We start from the raw sequence: 13,122 nt of genomic DNA on the forward strand, positions 1-13,122 counted from the left end.
TTCACCCTTGTTAGGTCCTTTCCAGTCTGAAAGCAAAGCTAGAGTTTTCAGCCAGAGACAGGGTAGGAGAATGGCATCATTTAGGAGGGGGTTAAAATCTGAGTCCAGTACACAGTTGTGATTGGCCTTTTCTCTGCTCATGTCTTTTCTCAGACCCAGACATATAGCTTCTTATGTTATTCTTTCTTCCTTTATTCATCAAGTTCTCCAGACACTTGGTCTGCTTTTCTCTCCTTTTGGCAACTCCTGCCATGTACTTTACCCCTAAGGAATGTCTGTGCCTCGCAGAGTAATTGTGAACCGCTTCTCCCATTCCCTCCTCATTTCCACCACTCATCCTGGCTCATCATTTCTGTTCTCTAAGACAGTCCTTTGGGTAAACAATGTCCAGCAAGTATGTTCACCTTCTACAGCTCAGAATATCAGTGACAGTGTGGAGTGCTGTATAAGAAGCCAGGGCTACGAGGAAGCCTAGGTCCCAGGTACCAGAGAGAAGCCAGGGTCCTGAGTGCCAGAGGGAAGCCAGTGCTGGCAACCAGGGGAAGGAAGTCCTACTCTTGCATGAATTTTGTGCACAGGACCTCTAGTGCATTATAAAAAGTTCAGATTCCCTACACTCAGGATTCCTCAACTGTGATACAAATGACTGTGCATAGTTTGCATCTGGGACTCTATAGGTTGTTCTCATGCAAATTGAGAGGCAAGGGGAATTGGTACTAATATGCTAATTCTCAGCCTGCTTGCTGTAATAAAGTTATTTGCTTCTGATACATCTGCCAGAATTCATGAAACTATGGCAGACCAACTTGTTTGCTTACAGATAGGGTAAAACTCAAAACTTTTTTTACAGTCCCTGACATAGACCTGTACAAATTAATTGTAGCAGTTTCTAATCTTAAAAAAAAAAAATAGATTCAAGTTGAATGTGTAACAGTGGGCAGATGTATTTTAAAGATGTGGAGTATAATACACCAACTAAATTTTGTGGAATTGATGTGCTATGTTTACTCATATAGGACTGCTATTTTAATGAGTCAAAATTAGTTGATTGTTGGCAATCTTACATGGTTCAACCTCATATTTGTGTTAACAAAAAATAGGTCTCAAAAACATAAAAGTTAATTTAAAGTTTGATTTCTTCACTGAAAAACACACACAATCTATCCAAATATTTAAAAATGAAATCATTTTCTTTTCTCACTAATGGAGTAAAAGCATTCTTCTCCATGTGGATGGAGAGACACTGACTTTAGGATAACAATTGATCCTAGACTGAGTGGAAGGATGATGGACCCTGGGTGAATATTAATGAGATTTGAACTGCATCTGTCAAATTCTGGTTCAGAAACCAATAAAAATCAAAAGTAAATACTATAATAGACTAAATAGTTTTTATTATATATGTGTTTACTTGGGTGGTTGCCAAAAATCTTCCTGGACTCCTCTTTATATAGTAGGTGTCCATTGTTTCTTAATTAAAACGGTACAGTACTAAGGTTCGGTAAGTGTGCGGTGTGCGGAGGCTCAAGATGGTGATTACAACTTAAAACCATTCTTTTTAGTAGACTAATTTTGACTAATTTTGAACAAGCTTTCAAATATGCAGAGCAGTATCAGAACTCTGTTCTCGCATTTTCTGAGAAGGCCTATCTTGGTTTATAGGACAGTTTTTTCTCTCTTTTTCTCCTAGAAAACACATTATGAGTCACTCTGAGGAGTATGGGTCTAAAATTCTCATCTTGTGTCATTAAATGTCATATAGTTCAACTGCAGGAAATTTTTTTCTCATAATGAGAAATGCAAAGTCTGGGTTGGTTTCAAGTTTTTATAGTTTTTAATCCTAAAAAAAAAAAATTAACAAGTTCATACATTTTAAAAAAAACAAAACACTATGTCTCCACTAAACTATTTTTCCATCAATGAGATTAATGCTTTTTAACTTTTTTAGGGGGAGCAGGGGAGACAACATAGGCCTTAGTAAGTTTTTGTTTTTCCGTCAACTTCCAGTTTTGATAATGAACTTTTCTAGTCTTATAAGCAATCAATGGGGTAGATATTTTTTATTTTATAGTTATAAAATGTGAGGACCAGAATGGAAGGATAACTGCGTTCTTGGTCTCATCCATCCTCTCACTACTGGCTGGAGAGCATAGCTTACCATTGGTGAGAATTACATCATTAGAAAGGAAAAGAAGTAAATCATATAGGTTCTGTTTTTCAATAACTTTAGGAAAGCAGCATCAAAAATCCTATATAATAAAGAGGTAATATACAAATTGACTCTCACGTCCTTGCACAAGATGGCCACCCCCATATGGTCAAATATGGCTGCCACAAGAAGGCCAGCAGGGGAGGGCAGTTGAGGGCAATCAGGCCGACAGGGGAGCAGTAGACGTCAATAAGGCTGGCAGGAGAGTGGTTGGAGAGTGATCAGGCTGGCAGACAGGCAAGCAGTTGGGAGCAGCAGTCCTGGATTGTGAGAGAGATGTCCAACTGCTGGTTTAGGCCTGATCCTTAGGGGTCCCAGATTGGAGAGAGTGCAGGCTGGGCTAAGGGACACCTCCCCCACACCCAGTGCATGAACTTTATGCACTGGGCCTCTAATAAATTGATAACTAAGAGTCAGGAATTCTGTGTCTGTCATCTGTGTAGCTCTCTCATCTGTGAGACTAATAGCCGTTATATTAAACATATAATTCATGTATCTTAATTCTGAAACAAGCCCTAACTTTAAGGAGCTACTGAATGAAAGAGAATTTACTGTGTTGAGGCAGATTCATACTGCTGTGTAACTAAACACGCCAAAATTTAATGGCTTAAAACAACAACCATGTACTTATTGCATGGTTCTGTAGGTTAGTGGCGTGGTTCTTCTTGCTTGGATTGATCTTGATCGTCCTCTGTTGGGCTTTATCAAGTGTTTGCAGTTGGCTTGTGGGTCACCGTGTGATCTAGAATGACATCTCTCATATGCCTGGCAGTTGGCAGCCTGTTGCCTAGAGGAATAGGAGTCACTGAGCCTTTGTCCCTCATCATTCAGCAAGCTACCTTATTCTCATAGTAGAGATTTCTAATAACAAAAAAGAAGAAGCTGCACGGGATGCTTGTAGAGAATCCAGGATACTAAAGGAGTGCTCCAAGCAGCACATTCAAATGCTTTGCTGAAGCACTTCCCATTGCCTGTAGTATACAGCCCATGTTCCTGACCTTGACATTCATTGCCTGACATAGTATGGGTTCTACTTACTCTTCATATTTTCCATGACTGCCCTTCTCACTTTCTGATTTAGACATTATGTAGCTGAATTACACTGTTTGTTTACTAACAGTTAATCTCCTGTCACTTTGGGTTTTCTCAGCCCTTCCCTCTGTCTTAACCCTTTGCACTCCGCTGTCCCCTCTCAGGGGACATCGGAATTCTAGCATATCACTCGGATGTCCCCTCTCAGGGGACATTGCAGTTTATGGGGAATTGAGTTAATTCAACGCACGTTTCCACCGTTAGCGTCGAGTAGCTAGTAGCCAATGTCCAGAATGGTTCGGAGTGCAAAGGGTTAATATTCTTTCCTTTGACATCCTCTTGCTGAAAGTTTGCCACCTTTCTAAGACCTAGCCAAAATACAAACCCCATGCACATTCTTTTAGCTTGTTTTGTAATACTTTTGTGGTTTTCTCTTTGGAGTTTTATGGCATGCTTTACACTAACTATATAGCTCTGTGAATATATTTCCTGCACAATAGTTAGACTATAAGCTCTCTTAAATGCAATGATTGTGTTTCCTTTTATTTTGCACCTTTAGTACCAAGAAGAGTGTTCAAAAACACACTTGGCAAAGGAAAAATATGTTTGCTATTTGCTGACTAGAATTGAAAATTCAAATTATCCACATGGGGATTTTCATGTTTTTGAAACCAATCTTGTTTACCCTGCTTTCTGGCTCCATAAGGGTCTTTCTATTTTTAATAACAACAAAAAACTATGACTATGAAGGTCGCATTTTCCATCCCTCTCTCAAAAACAGTCTCAAGGCCATTTGTGAGAGAAGGTAGGAGGTGAAGCTAAACTGTTTGCCCATAGTGACAAAGGTGCTGTCCCATTTCCCCGAAACCACAGGACTGACTCACTCCTACTCCAAATCTTTGGGCCGCTGTACCCACCCCATACCAGCCCTCCAGCCATTAACCTCCCTTCGAAACTCTCCTCTGTCTCCTGAACTACGGTAGTAGCAATACTTAGTGTTCATTGATTTCCTTATTTGAAAACAATGAGGTGCCTCAGTGTTATTTCAAAGACTTGGCAGCTCCTGTATGCCCCCCTCTCCCCACTCTGTTCTTGGGCTCAAGTTGAAGTTAAGTTATTGTTCTTACTCTCAGTCATTTCCTGCCTTTGGGAGTTGATGGAGGGTGAGCCTAAATACACTCAGACATTCTCCATAACAGTTTGACACCTTGGACCTTGTGTGCCTACACACACACACACACACACACACACACACACACTAAACAAAATTAAATGCGTACCATATTTTTAAAAATGTTACAAGCACAGAAGCTATTAAAAATCATGCCCTCACACACTGAAAATCATGTGTTAGTATATTGTCATTTTTACTTTAACATCTTACTTATCATAAAACAGAACTTCTAAGATAAACTTCAAATCTTCTTAATTTTCTCTCCAATCTCATGCCTGTCCTCTCTCCCATGACATAACTATAAGGAACTTAGTTAATTTCCTTTGAGTCCTTATCTATACACTTGTATATATGTGTCCATAAACGTATTATTCCTTAAGTGTTTGTAGAGGCATCAGATTAAATTTAACATTCTTCCACTTGTGTTAATTGCAAGTAGATTTAACAGAATTATTTTAGTCCATAATATTCTAATAATTCTTTTACTAGACTATATCATTCATGTATTTATTTTTACTGATAGATAATTTGGATTGGGCCAACTTTTTCACAGTCGCAACAAATCAATAAATACTGTACTCTGTTTGGGTTTCCCTAGAATAGAAACTTAAAAGCAAAATTGTTAGGGTCCTGGTTATTTTCACTTTCCAGATAGTCCTGTACTTTCTCTGCCTCTTACCTCTCTTCCACACTACTTCTTGTTTCCTTTTACCTAAGAGATTATGTTAAAATGCAAGCTTGATTGTGCCCCTAACATATTTAAACCTATTAGTGACTTCCCATACTCAGTAGGATATACTATCAACTCCTTAGACTAGGGGTGTCGAACTCAATCAGAGAAGGGGCCAAAATCTAAAATCCAGCCTAAATCGCGGGCCGAATGGTTTACTGAACAGTCATAAACTGTCATTGTGATGGAAACGCAGCGGAATGCAGTGATGACAGCGTGGTGCGGGCCACATTGCAAGGCCTGGCGGGACGGATTTGGCCCGCGGGCCTTGTGTTTGACACATGTGCCTTAGACCAACAAGATCCTTTATGACATGTCCTGCTGACCCATCCAGGCTATCCCACACACATTTGATCTCCCAGTATTATTCAATTACTTCTTATTTTGTAACTAGAGGCCTGGTGCACAAAAATATGTGCACTGGGTGGTGGAGGGTCCCTCAGCCGGCCTTCCCCCTCTCATAGTCCGGGAGCCCTTAGAGGATGTCCTACTGACCACAGTCTGGCCTCCCTCTGCAGTAGGCGACTGGACCAATTGGGGGAAGGTGCTCCTCCCATCACTTGCTGCTGCTGCCACTGCTGGCCCCCAAGGCTGCTGGTGCTCGGCCCTCGCCCCTAGCTTCTTAGCTCTGGTCCTGCCCACCCCCTCCCACTGGTTGTGGGGGGTGCGATCTGGGGCCAGGCTGGCTCGGGAAGGGGCTGTGGGAGGCTGAGGCACTATGGTTGCACCTCATCCACCCTTTGTGGAGGCTTTGGGACTGAGGTGCGGAGACCTCTGTGAAGGAGGAGCCACAGCCACCAGACCAGGCCTGTGCCAAGACCTTTCCCACGCTCCCTCTGTGAAAGGGGCTGCGCTGCCGGACCCTCAGCCCTTGCAGCCACTGGGACTTAGTCCAGAGGATGTCCCCTGAAGACATTCAGTCTAATTAGCATATTACCCTTTTATTAGTATAGATGGAATGATGGCGTGTAGTTCCTGCCTATAATTCTCCTCCCTGTAATTACTTTCTTTTCCTTCCTTGATCTTAGTTCAACCTTCAAAACTAATCATAGATCCACTCCCAATAATAATAATAGATAATATTTATTGTTTGCCAGGTACCTGAAATGATCCTTGCCAACTTGTCTCCCTGACACTGTCATTTTTTCCTATATATTTATTTGTTATTAGACCTATAAGAAGGAAAATATCTGAATGAATTTCCCTTTTTCTTCTACTTTTTTAATCGCTGGTATACATGTCCATGTCCCCACTAGTTTATACATTTCTTGAAGAATAAACTACACTGTAGGTATTCATATATGTAACTCTAGTACTTAGCACAGGGTAAGGGCTTCTCAAATATTTGTTAAATAAATAAATTGTCCTTGGTAATAAAGTGTCCTTTCCTTTCCTGGAAGAATTTACAATGGGCTCTGAACTCTTTAATTGCCACTAACACTTGTGGTAAAGGCATTTTGCCAAATGTGAGTTAAAAGCCACCTTTTGATGTTAAAACCACTCTTTAATAACCAAGTCATGAAGCCACAAGGGCTTCACACGTTTCATCCCACCAGTTTCACTGACAGATCGCATCCTTCCTTTCCCAGGGTTTAGTGCTCCCTCAAACTCATACTGGCTTGGGTAGGGTCCAGTTTTCAGTATTCAATGGTAACCCTGAGAGAGGGGGTGGAGATGCTCTGCTAGCTTCCCTCAAATCTAAATATGACATAAATTAAAAGGAAATGGATTCCTGTCTGTGGACTCTACTCTGGTCCTCACGCAGAGAGGCATCATCAAGCTTCGCAGGAAAGGCTCATTTGTCTTGGTAGAGCAGCACTGCATTCCCAGCCATGGGCGAGAGGGAAAGGGATGGTACCTCATCAGATGCGAGCAGAGCAATTAGAGCAGATGGATATAGAAAAGACCACCGGGTGAGAGCATGATGATGAAATATCGGGGCTCCAAACATGATGAACGTTCCCGGAGACATACCCAGTGTCTTTGGCAGGAAGTTTTTGAAGGCAGGAATAGAGAAGAGAGACCTGGAGACAAGCAGTAGCAATAATCCCTGGGGAAACAAACTGTATAATCTTCATTCTGGTGATTTCTTTCTATGCATGATTCCCTTCGGGGGTGGGAGGGGAGATATTAATTTGAGGTTGGCAACCAATTGGAACAAATCAGTAGAGACACTTGTTGTGCATGATTGCAGATATGCCTTGTGAATTACGTGATGTGTTTTATGAATCCTAGACAATATCTTTCTGAACGCCGATACTTAAAGAATAGAGTCAAACAGAAATATTTTATTAAAATTGTCTTGAGTAGGTAAAGATTAATGCCAGCATGTCAATGCCTCAAATACTTTTAGAGTGGATTAGAAATTTGCTGAGCTCCATGCCTTGAAAGTCAGCACTGTTGGTACTGCACACAAAAATAGTTTCCATTTCTTGAATATCTACTTGATTCTATTATCTAACAACCTGGACTGGTCTAGGCTGAGTGCTTTTTCTGCTGGTCTTACCTGAGGTCATTCCTGTGTTTGATGGCCCAACAGAGGCTGAGTGGTCCACGATGGCCTTACTCACATTCCTAGCAAATGATGCTGCGTGTTGTCTGATTGGCCCAGGGGCTGGAGGATTCATCTCTACTCCATGTAGCATCTTCTCTTCCAAATGGTGAAAGAATTCCAAAAGAACAAGAGTACAAACTGAAAGCCTCTTGAAACTGAGGTTAGCTAGTTGCACATTGTCACTTCTGATACGTTCAACTGGCAGAAGCAAGTTATAGGGCCAGTCCGGATTCCTGGGGAGACAAAGATAGTTCCACAATGTGATGGAAGTAGCAAAGTCACACTGCAATGGGAAGCAGATACCAGGATGTGGGAAATTATCAAGGCCATGTTTGCAAACTATGTACCAAATGTTGACACTGTTTGTTCTCTCTCACTCTCTCCTTCTGCTACTCCTTCCCCCCTTGTCTCTCTCCCTCTTTCTATAATATTTTTTAAAATCTTGCTTCGTTGTCCTTTGACAGACTTGACCCTATATGCCTCATAATGACTAATTTTAGATCAGTCAATACTCAAGCTAAATAGGTCACTACAAAACAAGAACATTCTAAAGTTTCAGTTTGCATTACACAAAATTCAGTCTTTAACTGTAGAAACTTTGAAAACATAAAGACTCATTTGTTAAATATCCTCTACTTTGACTATTTCTTTGTCCATTATCTCCCGAATCTGTGCCATGCATAAACTTCACATGGTAATGATTCTTCTCCAGCAAAGAGGGTAAATTTTAAATTACCTCCCCATTAATGCCCTTCTCCCCCAAATTTTGTCCTCCACAGTGAGAGGGTTTATTTCCATATGTCTCATTTTTTGTAAGAAGTGAAACTTCTGGTTAAATGTTGCATGATAAGATCAGACAGTATTAATCATATCCATAGAAGTGATATGAGAATTAAGTCTGGCAATACAGAGCAAACACTATGGCTACTTCCAAAGAAATTTCCACCTAAAGGAAGAGATTGGCACACACATGAGAATAAGTATCGCATTAGAGAGCCGTCCTGTGAGGTACCCAGCTATTCTGGCTCACATTGGCTCATGGGAGACCAGTCTGTGTGGCCTCTGATGGCTTGATGAGAAAACTGTTAGTCCCAGCCTGAAGAACCCCAAATTCATTCTTTAAATATAAATATGTTCTACTATGTCCAAATAGAGGCACATGCATGTGCACACACATATACAACTATAAAAGGGAAATGAACCATTTCAATGGGAAATTAAAAAATGAACAAATCACATTTAGGTGTAGGAAGATAGAGAGGTTCTGAGATGCTTCATAAATGTCTGTTCTCTTTTTCCATCTCTGAATATGAGTTTCTCCTTTTAATCAAAGTTTTGGATTAAGTCATTTCCTGGGTCCCTTCAAGGTCTAACAGTTTATGCTTATAGCATAGGCATCTAATTGGCATAACAATGTCCAATCCTAGTGAGTCAAAGCGATTCCCCATATTCAGAAATAATCCACAGTTCCATGAAAAATAATTGCTGAATTGCAATACATGTATATCTTATCTATTCCTTAATTAGGATACCACATGCACCCAGTGAAGTTTATAAAGAGGGGCTCTAACTTTACAGTAAAGTCAAGGGATGCAAAATGGGGAAAACAAACCACAGTCAAAATGAAAAAAAAAATTTTTTTTGGAATTCTTAGCATACCAGCAGAACAAATGGTATGTCAGTTTTATAGAAGTGCAGTACTCTGCTGTTCAGTGTAGATGAGTTGTATACAGATCTCTACATAGGACAAGGAATCCTCCCACCTGCTCTGTTAAACTTGGTGGGGGGGTCTTCTTTCGCAAAATTTACCCAAATGCTCTACTTTTTTTCTATTATTCAGATCATTGTTCTCATCATTCAAGTATCTAAAAATTCTTACGTGCTTATGCTTTATTGCACTTTTTATGTTTTAAATAACTTTCAAACATACTCTCAAATAGGATCATCAAACACAAGGGTGAAAGGTTTTTATAAAGAAGGAAACTGAGTACTTAGAATCCAAATGAGTAGTTCCGGTTTACAGGGCATGTAAATGACAATGACGGGTCTAGGGTGAAACCCAGACACCTCGCCCTGAAACCAGTCTTCTTACTGTAGAAGCTGGGGGATTTTGGAGAGTGGTGTAGGCCTGCCCCTGTCATAGAGACAACATCACTCGCCGGTTTCACTGCCCTGACATCCAAATAGTCTTAAGAAAGCAGAGATGTTGGTGCCAGCGAGGCCACTTTGCTGCTCATCTCCCATCTGTTGGACAGCTGGACAAGGGAACAGCTGCCAGTCAAGGCTGTTTTGCCTGGCACTATCAGATCTGTTGGCATTCCACACCACATGCCAGCTGGTGCCGGCTCTGGTTGAATAGGTCTTGTTTGGGTAGGCGAAAGCCCCAGTTGCTGTTAGTGCAGCCATGAGCCTCAGTACCCTTCCGAATGCAAGAGTGAAGGTCAGAGCCAGAGAGTAAACCAAACTCACCTTCGAAAAAAATGTTGATTCTGGTTTTGTGGAACCAGGGCCTGCATTAATGTGAGATGGAGCAGTGAGTGCACCCCACATTTACCCCTGCTCAACTGTGTGACCTCAGACAGTCACCTCGCCTCACCTAGCTCAGCCTACAGGTCCCTGCGCTGCAGTGGCAGTAGCATCTGTACCGTAGTTGTGTTGGGAAGATGGCATGAGTGTGTCTGACAGAGCCTGGCACGCATTGGACCGTCAGTGAGTATGAATTGGTCCAGAAGCCACCATAGCCTGGGGCGTGGTTTAATTTCCAGAAGACATCCCCCTGAGGTTCTTGTTATCCATCTTCAATTATCTAAGGGACTAGAAGGAGAGAGGGAATTAGACATGACTGTGTTTTATTCCAGAGGGAAGAAATAAGACCAAAGTTCTAGTAGTTGCAGGATAATAATACCTTGTAGTTCAAATTCGAAGCAACTTTCTTGAACCCAAAGCACTGAAGAGTTGGGAAAATCCGGAGTGAAGTTCTACACAGAAGACTCATGGAAAAAGGTAGAGGCACCATCTCTTTGAACGATAAGGGAGGCGCCCCTTTCACCTCCACCCTTTTATTCTCCTTGCCTTTCCTTTATATTTCTGGTTATTTCTTGTTCCAAGTGAATTGTGTAAGAATAAAGTGATTAATACATCTCCTTATGCTAAAGAGGCATGATGTTACAAGTCAGTGCTGTATAAAATATTCAAAAAGTGTGTTGGGGAAGACAGTGAGCAGGAGAGCGAATGAAAATCTGCCACTAGCCATCCAGAAAAAAAGAAAAACAAAAAGGTGTTGCCCTCCTGGGGACATGTAATGTGAGCATTGCTCACTAGGCTTCACTCCCCCTGAAGTAGAAAGAGTAACTTCAGCATCTTTATCACATATGCAATATTTTTTACATGCTATGCATTTGGCCTCTGTCATTTGCTAGGGCTGCTGTCACAAGTGTCACAAGTTTGGTGGCTTAAACAACAAAAATGTATTGCCTCAGTAAGTTCAGAGGCTTGAAGTTCAAAATCAAGGTGTTGATGAGGTTGGTTCCCTCGGGGGACTGGGAGAGAGATTACGTGCCATGCTTATCCCTTAGGTGCTGTTGGATTGCTGATCATCTGGGGCACTCTTTGTCCTGTGGAAGCATCACCCTGCCCTCCACATTCATCTTCCCAGTGTTCTCCACTGTGTGTGTCTCTGGCTGTAAATGGCCCCTTTCTCTAAGCATGCAGTTATATTGGGATAGGGCCCAACCTAAGGACCTCTGTTTAATTACCTATGCAGTGACCCCATTTCCAAGTATGGTCACATTCTGAGGTACTGGGGTTAGGACTTCTATCTATGAATTTTGAAGGGACACAACCCCAAACGGGACTTTACATGTGGTATATGCTTAGTAATGCTTTCTGTACAAGTGGAGCTGAAATCAGTGACCAAGTCTCAGAATTAGAAATAAGTAAGTTGATGGAATGAGCTCCATCTCTCCTATGCCTGGATACCCTCTGTACTGCAGGCTTTCTTTAGATTCTTCCAGCGATGCCTGTAAGTGTTAGAATTTGTTTCATTGATTTATCTCCAAGGTTTGATGAGTGTAGGCAGGCTGGGGAAAGCTGAGGAAAGAGGATCCTAAAATAATAAATGATTGCTTAAAGAATTTGAACCCCTTTGCTCGCTAGGATGTTATTTATGACAGTTGTTGAACTATCAAAAGCAAAAATCTTTAGAAAGTAAATAGGTAATATTTGCTGAGCACTTATTATGTGTCAGATTCTGTACTAAGTGGTTTCTATGATTGGATGAAAACAACTCATCCTTGTGGAAGAGTTACTGTGCATACCCATTGTAAAGAGGGGAACTGAGTTCTGAAGTTCTCATGCAATTTGCCCAAGATCACACTGCGTGCAGGACACCGCAAAGGAGTCCCATCTGATGGGAAAGTCTCTTCTCACAAGTCCTGTCCTGCTCTGACTTTTCTCAACTCTTATTTTTCTTCACAATAAAATCCAAATGAAATCATGTGCTTAGTGACTCAGAGGGAGGGTGGAGAGTGGAGAGGATGATGTTTCTTCTTGCATCCATGTATAAAACTAATGCATTTTAAAGAGAAAAGCGGGGGGGGGGGGGGGGGGAGGAAAGAGAATTTGTAGAAGGAAGAGATAATTCTTACCAGGACATGCTTTAGGCAGGTAGGTGGGTGGGTGGCTATTTATAACCTGCCTTCTTCAGATCACTTTTGTCTCTTGCCACCATTAGTGATACACAGCAAGAGAACGATTCAGAAAATTCTATTTCCTAGAAGGCACCTGGCCCTCCCTTCTGCGGGGGAGTGAGGAAGAGCACCAGATGTGCTGAGGTTTGCCTGATTTAGCATTCTTCCGTGGGCACTCACCACAGTTCCTAAAAAGGAAATCATTTTGGTGAATTAATTTAACGAAGGTGGTGTTGAAGTTGGGTCTTTGTCTCTTATGCTGTGACAGTCAATAGACGTGCTGAGCTCACAGGCCCAATAGTCCATTCGGTTTCTGGACTTCAGAAAAATGGTTCTGGGAGCCTGGCTCAGCCAACTCAAATGAGAGGGTTCAGAAAGCAGGCATGCTTCTTCTTGGAGCACATCACTAGTAAATGGACTACTCTCCCAGTACAGACGTGTTGAAATTAATGAATTCTCTCCATTTCTTTTTCCAGTCTTGATGTAGGGGTTACCCACTTTGTAGCCATATTTTCCTTTTAGAAAATGACATGTGGGGGATTCCAAAGTGCCAGAACTAAGTTTTCCTCATGCCAATTTGCCTATTCCGTTCATTTGTCTGACATACCTGTATACCTGCTCCTGGAAATTTTCACATCTTAATAGAAGTGAAGTACATTTACTCATTACAAGGAAGCTATCAGTTAGGCATTCTTCACTCTTACATTAGTGAGCAAACAAAAAAAGGCTAAGTAA

This window comes from Pipistrellus kuhlii, unplaced genomic scaffold (assembly GCF_014108245.1).
Source record: "Pipistrellus kuhlii isolate mPipKuh1 unplaced genomic scaffold, mPipKuh1.p scaffold_m20_p_14, whole genome shotgun sequence".
Classification (NCBI taxonomy): Eukaryota; Metazoa; Chordata; class Mammalia; order Chiroptera; family Vespertilionidae; genus Pipistrellus; species Pipistrellus kuhlii.